Here is a 7,500-nt window from a genome sequence, read left to right as displayed (position 1 = left end):
GCAACTCCGGCGGATGAACGGCGGACTTTTCTCGCAGTCGTAAGTTGCAATCCACCCCTATATCTTGCGCCTCATGAAGAGTTATATCAAGTATGCCAAATTCCCGCTGTCCTCACGGCACTGCTTAGTAATTGATGCAGGGCCACATAGATAGATGATACATGCGAATGTCCCTATACATGCAGTAAGTTCGTCGTGGGCGCTGGCCGGCAGGCCGCGAGACGTGACGCCCGGCGGCAAAGAGTGCTCCTCTGAGGATATAGATGTTCCGTTCCGCCGCACAATGGTGACGGTGACCGCTGCCTGCGGTGGCAACGCTGGGCACAGTCGATACTCGCCGTGTGGTGGAAGGTAAACATTATGCGGTACATCAGTACTTTCCTAATAGTTCGGTCGTCTCACGGCACTGCTTAGTAAATGATGCAAGGCCAAATATAGATGATTTATGCGAATGTCCCTATACGTGCTGTAAGACTGGGCACACAACGTGAATCGCACGTCAGCCAGACACTCGAACATGCACCACTCTCGGCCTGCAACGGAGACACACAATACGTAAACATCTGGAATGCGACAATGTCGAGTGCATCCTCTCTGCCACATTGCACCGTCGACACTATGATAACCAGAGCAGTAGGTCCACCTATAAAAGCACAATACCCCACTCCTCCGACAACTACCATTGCTCAGATAAATCAACACCACCAACACACATCCTACACAGAGGGGCACCAAATATCATCCCCCGCCCTCGTGTTATACCACATGAAAAATTGCAGAAGTGAGAGACACACATCCGCCAGCCTCTTGCTACAAGCATCGAACCGACGTGACGTATCTGACGGTGACTCAGGCATCCGTGTACTGCCACCACTATCCACCCCCCCCCCCCTCTCTCTCTGCCCCCTTCCCACACAATACCAAATTTAACCAACTTTATCGCTTAACCTAACTGTGGCTGTACCAGTTTATCGCTTAACCTAACTGTGGCTGTACCAGTTTATCGCTTAACCTAACTGTGGCTGTACCAGTTTATCGCTTAACCTAACTGTGGCTGTACCAGTTTATCGCTTAACCTAACTGTGGCTGTACCAGTTTATCGCTTAACCTAACTGTGGCTGTACCAGTTTATCGCTTAACCTAACTGTGGCTGTACCAGTTTATCGCTTAACCTAACTGTGGCTGTACCAGTTTATCGCTTAACCTAACTGTGGCTGTACCAGTTTATCGCTTAACCTAACTGTGGCTGTACCAGTTTATCGCTTAACCTAACTGTGGCTGTACCAGTTTATCGCTTAACCTAACTGTGGCTGTACCAGTTTATCGCTTAACCTAACTGTGGCTGTACCAGATTATCGCTTAACCTAACTGTGGCTGTACCAGATTATCGCTTAACCTAACTGTGGCTGTACCAGATTATCGCTTAACCTAACTGTGGCTGTACCAGATTATCGCTTAACCTAACTGTGGCTGTACCAGATTATCGCTTAACCTAACTCAATTTGTCCCTTAACCTAACTCAATTTGTCCCTTAACCTAACTCAAGTTGTCCCTTAACCTAACTCAATTTGTCCCTTAACCTAACTCAATTTGTCCCTTAACCTAACTCAATTTGTCCCTTAACCTAACTCAAGTTGTCCCTTAACCTAACTCAAGTTGTCCCTTAACCTAACTCAAGTTGTCCCTTAACCTAACTCAAGTTGTCCCTTAACCTAACTCAATTTGTCCCTTAACCTAACTCAATTTGTCCCTTAACCTAACTCAATTTGTCCCTTAACCTAACTCAATTTGTCCCTTAACCTAACTCAAGTTGTCCCTTAACCTAACTCAAGTTGTCCCTTAACCTAACTCAAGTTGTCCCTTAACCTAACTCAAGTTGTCCCTTAACCTAACTCAAGTTGTCCCTTAACCTAACTCAAGTTGTCCCTTAACCTAACTCAAGTTGTCCCTTAACCTAACTCAATTTGTCCCTTAACCTAACTCAAGTTGTCCCTTAACCTAACTCAATTTGTCCCTTAACCTAACTCAATTTGTCCCTTAACCTAACTCAATTTGTCCCTTAACCTAACTCAATTTGTCCCTTAACCTAACTCAAGTTGTCCCTTAACCTAACTCAAGTTGTCCCTTAACCTAACTCAAGTTGTCCCTTAACCTAACTCAAGTTGTCCCTTAACCTAACTCAAGTTGTCCCTTAACCTAACTCAATTTGTCCCTTAACCTAACTCAATTTGTCCCTTAACCTAACTCAATTTGTCCCTTAACCTAACTCAATTTGTCCCTTAACCTAACTCAATTTGTCCCTTAACCTAACTCAATTTGTCCCTTAACCTAACTCAAGTTGTCCCTTAACCTAACTCAAGTTGTCCCTTAACCTAACTCAAGTTGTCCCTTAACCTAACTCAAGTTGTCCCTTAACCTAACTCAAGTTGTCCCTTAACCTAACTCAAGTTGTCCCTTAACCTAACTCAAGTTGTCCCTTAACCTAACTCAATTTGTCCCTTAACCTAACTCAAGTTGTCCCTTAACCTAACTCAAGTTGTCCCTTAACCTAACTCAATTTGTCCCTTAACCTAACTCAATTTGTCCCTTAACCTAACTCAATTTGTCCCTTAACCTAACTCAATTTGTCCCTTAACCTAACTCAATTTGTCCCTTAACCTAACTCAAGTTGTCCCTTAACCTAACTCAAGTTGTCCCTTAACCTAACTCAAGTTGTCCCTTAACCTAACTCAAGTTGTCCCTTAACCTAACCCACGTTGTCCCTTAACCTAACCCACGTTGTCCCTTAACCTAACCCACGTTGTCCCTTAACCTAACCCACGTTGTCCCTTAACCTAACCCACGTTGTCCCTTAACCTAACCCACGTTGTCCCTTAACCTAACCCACGTTGTCCCTTAACCTAACCCACGTTGTCCCTTAACCTAACCCACGTTGTCCCTTAACCTAACCCACGTTGTCCCTTAACCTAACCCACGTTGTCCCTTAACCTAACCCACGTTGTCCCTTAACCTAACCCACGTTGTCCCTTAACCTAACCCACGTTGTCCCTTAACCTAACCCACGTTGTCCCTTAACCTAACCCACGTTGTCCCTTAACCTAACCCACGTTGTCCCTTTGCCTAACATAGTTCACTGCTCGGAATCTCTGGTGTCGTTGTTATCCTCATGTAGATGTCTTGCGAGTGTTGCTTACTTTCCACATATTCCTGCTATCCACTGTCAATTGTACTGCAATAGGACTATATCGCCGACCCCCCCCCCTCCCCCCCCTCTGTCCCCCTCTGTCCCCCTCTTTGTGTCTCTGTCCTCTCAAGCTGGTCGGTCTGGCGTTTGAGTGTTAAATGAGCCTCGCAGCTGTTCAGTTGCATTCAGATGTCGACGCCCTCAGTGTACGTCGTGGTATGGTCTGTGTCCATTGTCCGCTGATGTCGTACGCGTAACCCACACGCTGTACCGATCATCGGTCGTTACGTACAGAGTGAAGTAGTGTGATACGTGTGACCGTACGCTGGCTGTGCCCAACGGTGTCGAATCTCAATTTCCATATGTTGTGCTTGATGCTACTTGTCTCGTCTCCCAATAACAGCTAGGTTGCACTGTGGTACGCCGTAGAGGCGTGTGGGAGGAACGTACGAACGCATTGTATGTCACCCTGGGTCGCTGGGGGTGGTGGTGCGGTGAGTCAGGTCAGGTCAGGTCAGCGTGAGCCGTCTGATGTAGTGACGCGTGTATTCCGACTTTGTCGTATTGCCTCACACAAAGTGCTACCCTGGTGGACCGCGTTCCATATCTGGGACATGCCGCAGATGCCGGTTGACAGTGGATCGCGGAAGGTACATCGCATACGTGCGCGGGCCACCTTCCACGTGTTCTCTTCTGCACATGTCGCAGTGTGTATGTGGTCTGATGTAGCGTGTCGTGACACATGACATCCTGGCATGCAAGAATTGTTGAATTCGCAAATGTAGGTGGACATCTACGTTTACTGCCCAAGATACGCAAATGAACTGGAAATCCGTTGTTGAGCGGTTGTTCACGCTGGAGGTGAATCTGTGATGGCGACGATCGGTACAGCTATTAACCGGTTGTTTCAGCGGTACCCGCCACATCCACACGCGTGACTAGGCCCATGTGGGTATGAAGCGATACGCGGCGGTGGCTTGGTGGGACTGTTCCCGGCCGGTGAAGGGGGGCCGCCCGGCGTGTTGGCCGCGCGCTGCGTGGGCGCACGCGCAACAGGCGGCTGGTGGGGGGCGCCGAGTGGCAGGAGCGCCAGCCGACGGGCCCGGCAGGCGGCGCAGCTACGCTGCGGCGCACCCTGCACGCGGCGCCTGGCGGCCAAAGTTGGTTCAGCCGAGCCCGGTGCGAAGCGCGGTGGACATCTGCAGTGTGCTGGTCTGATTGAGGACTGTGTGCGTTGAGGATGCGCCGCCGCCTGGCACTCGGCGCCGCGACGCCGTCTGCTGCTCGGTCGCCCCAGCGGTTCTCGCAGGTGGTTTGTATCGCAGTTGTGCGGACGTGTTGGCGCGTGCGCTGTGCTGGGAGAGTTCGCTTCTGCACCCAAGTGGGGCTTTGCCCTTGTGTGGCGCTGGCGTTGGAGCTGCCGGTCACCATAGGTGGCGCGTGTTGTCTCCCGCCGGCAATGCCACGACAGCACGCTCCCGGGCCTCTGTCGGCAGCGGCAAGCTCAGTTGGGAGCAAGGGTGTTCGCACTAAAACCGTCTACTCGCCTAACTCCGGGCGATTGCGCCTCTCTCGAAACCGACCAAGTACCTAGGACGGCGCTGCGCGCCGCCGGGACCTGAGAGGGTTTCGAGGTGTATCGTGCAGGGGAGCTCGGCCTCCTCCTGTTTGCAGAATAATTGAGCGGACGCTTGCGTGTTCGCGCGGGCCCCCGGGACACACTCCCGGGCGGCCGGCTGCTCAGCTCTAGTTGACGCAGCTCCCTGGTTGATCCTGCCAGTAGTCATATGCTTGTCTCAAAGATTAAGCCATGCATGTCTCAGTACAAGCCGCATTAAGGTGAAACCGCGAATGGCTCATTAAATCAGTTATGGTTCCTTAGATCGTACCCACGTTACTTGGATAACTGTGGTAATTCTAGAGCTAATACATGCAAACAGAGTCCCGACCAGAGATGGAAGGGACGCTTTTATTAGATCAAAACCAATCGGATTGGCTTGTCTGGTCCGTTTGCCTTGGTGACTCTGAATAACTTTGGGCTGATCGCACGGTCCTCGTACCGGCGACGCATCTTTCAAATGTCTGCCTTATCAACTGTCGATGGTAGGTTCTGCGCCTACCATGGTTGTAACGGGTAACGGGGAATCAGGGTTCGATTCCGGAGAGGGAGCCTGAGAAACGGCTACCACATCCAAGGAAGGCAGCAGGCGCGCAAATTACCCACTCCCGGCACGGGGAGGTAGTGACGAAAAATAACGATACGGGACTCATCCGAGGCCCCGTAATCGGAATGAGTACACTTTAAATCCTTTAACGAGTATCTATTGGAGGGCAAGTCTGGTGCCAGCAGCCGCGGTAATTCCAGCTCCAATAGCGTATATTAAAGTTGTTGCGGTTAAAAAGCTCGTAGTTGGATTTGTGTCCCACGCTGTTGGTTCACCGCCCGTCGGTGTTTAACTGGCATGTATCGTGGGACGTCCTGCCGGTGGGGCGAGCCGAAGGGGTGCTTTCGCGTCCCGAGGCGGACCCCGTTTAAATCCTACCAGGGTGCTCTTTGTTGAGTGTCTCGGTGGGCCGGCACGTTTACTTTGAACAAATTAGAGTGCTTAAAGCAGGCAAGCCCGCCTGAATACTGTGTGCATGGAATAATGGAATAGGACCTCGGTTCTATTTTGTTGGTTTTCGGAACCCGAGGTAATGATTAATAGGGACAGGCGGGGGCATTCGTATTGCGACGTTAGAGGTGAAATTCTTGGATCGTCGCAAGACGAACAGAAGCGAAAGCATTTGCCAAGTATGTTTTCATTAATCAAGAACGAAAGTTAGAGGTTCGAAGGCGATCAGATACCGCCCTAGTTCTAACCATAAACGATGCCAGCCAGCGATCCGCCGCAGTTCCTCCGATGACTCGGCGGGCAGCCTCCGGGAAACCAAAGCTTTTGGGTTCCGGGGGAAGTATGGTTGCAAAGCTGAAACTTAAAGGAATTGACGGAAGGGCACCACCAGGAGTGGAGCCTGCGGCTTAATTTGACTCAACACGGGAAACCTCACCAGGCCCGGACACCGGAAGGATTGACAGATTGATAGCTCTTTCTTGATTCGGTGGGTGGTGGTGCATGGCCGTTCTTAGTTGGTGGAGCGATTTGTCTGGTTAATTCCGATAACGAACGAGACTCTAGCCTGCTAACTAGTCGCGTGACATCCTTCGTGCTGTCAGCGATTACTTTTCTTCTTAGAGGGACAGGCGGCTTCTAGCCGCACGAGATTGAGCAATAACAGGTCTGTGATGCCCTTAGATGTTCTGGGCCGCACGCGCGCTACACTGAAGGAATCAGCGTGTCTTCCTAGGCCGAAAGGTCGGGGTAACCCGCTGAACCTCCTTCGTGCTAGGGATTGGGGCTTGCAATTGTTCCCCATGAACGAGGAATTCCCAGTAAGCGCGAGTCATAAGCTCGCGTTGATTACGTCCCTGCCCTTTGTACACACCGCCCGTCGCTACTACCGATTGAATGATTTAGTGAGGTCTTCGGACTGGTACGCGGCATCGACTCTGTCGTTGCCGATGCTACCGGAAAGATGACCAAACTTGATCATTTAGAGGAAGTAAAAGTCGTAACAAGGTTTCCGTAGGTGAACCTGCGGAAGGATCATTACCGACTAGACTGCATGTCTTTCGATGTGCGTGTCGTGTCGCGCAACACGCTACCTGTACGGCAGTGGCCGTGCGCCGCGTGCGGAACCACGCGTGCCTCTCAAAACTAGCGGAAGTGTTGTTGTTGTGTGGTACGAGCGCTGAAGCTCTGGAGCGGCTGGCCTGCGGTACCTGGCGCCTGGCGCCGGTTTTGAATGACGTTCGCCCGAGTGCCTGTCCGCTCCGGTGTGGAGCCGTACGACGCCCATCGGCTGTGAGGCCGTTGGACACAAAAAAAATAGTGGAACAGGGGCCGTCAGACGCCTCAGTCCCGCAAATGCTACTGTCTTGAAAGAGACAGTGGGAGACTGAAAAGGAAAAGATCACCCAGGACGGTGGATCACTCGGCTCGTGGGTCGATGAAGAACGCAGCAAATTGCGCGTCGACATGTGAACTGCAGGACACATGAACATCGACGTTTCGAACGCACATTGCGGTCCATGGATTCCGTTCCCGGGCCACGTCTGGCTGAGGGTCGGCTACGTATACTGAAGCGCGCGGCGTTTGTCCCGCTTCGGAGACGTGGGAGTGTCGTGGTCGCCTGTGTGGCCGGCCGCGTCTCCTTAAACGTGCGATGCGCGCCCGTCGCCTGGCGGTTCGCATACCGGTACTTTCTCGGTAGCG

The 7,500-nt window shown here is 51.5% G+C and overlaps 2 non-coding genes across 2 annotated transcripts; both read left to right on the top strand.

Moving 5' to 3' along the window:
• The first annotated feature begins 4,944 nt into the window (after positions 1-4,944).
• Positions 4,945-6,837, top strand: LOC126323855 (small subunit ribosomal RNA). Its single transcript, XR_007559717.1, has one exon. It is a non-coding gene; the product is annotated as a small subunit ribosomal RNA (ribosomal RNA).
• A 362-nt stretch (positions 6,838-7,199) lies between these two features.
• On the top strand, positions 7,200-7,354 carry LOC126323841 (5.8S ribosomal RNA). The gene has a single exon (XR_007559703.1). It is a non-coding gene; the product is annotated as a 5.8S ribosomal RNA (ribosomal RNA).
• The last annotated feature ends 146 nt before the right edge of the window (positions 7,355-7,500 follow it).

Source organism: Schistocerca gregaria, unplaced genomic scaffold, assembly GCF_023897955.1.
Source record: "Schistocerca gregaria isolate iqSchGreg1 unplaced genomic scaffold, iqSchGreg1.2 ptg000874l, whole genome shotgun sequence".
Taxonomy (NCBI): Eukaryota; Metazoa; Arthropoda; class Insecta; order Orthoptera; family Acrididae; genus Schistocerca; species Schistocerca gregaria.
This window is presented reverse-complemented; position numbering and strand designations above follow the sequence as displayed.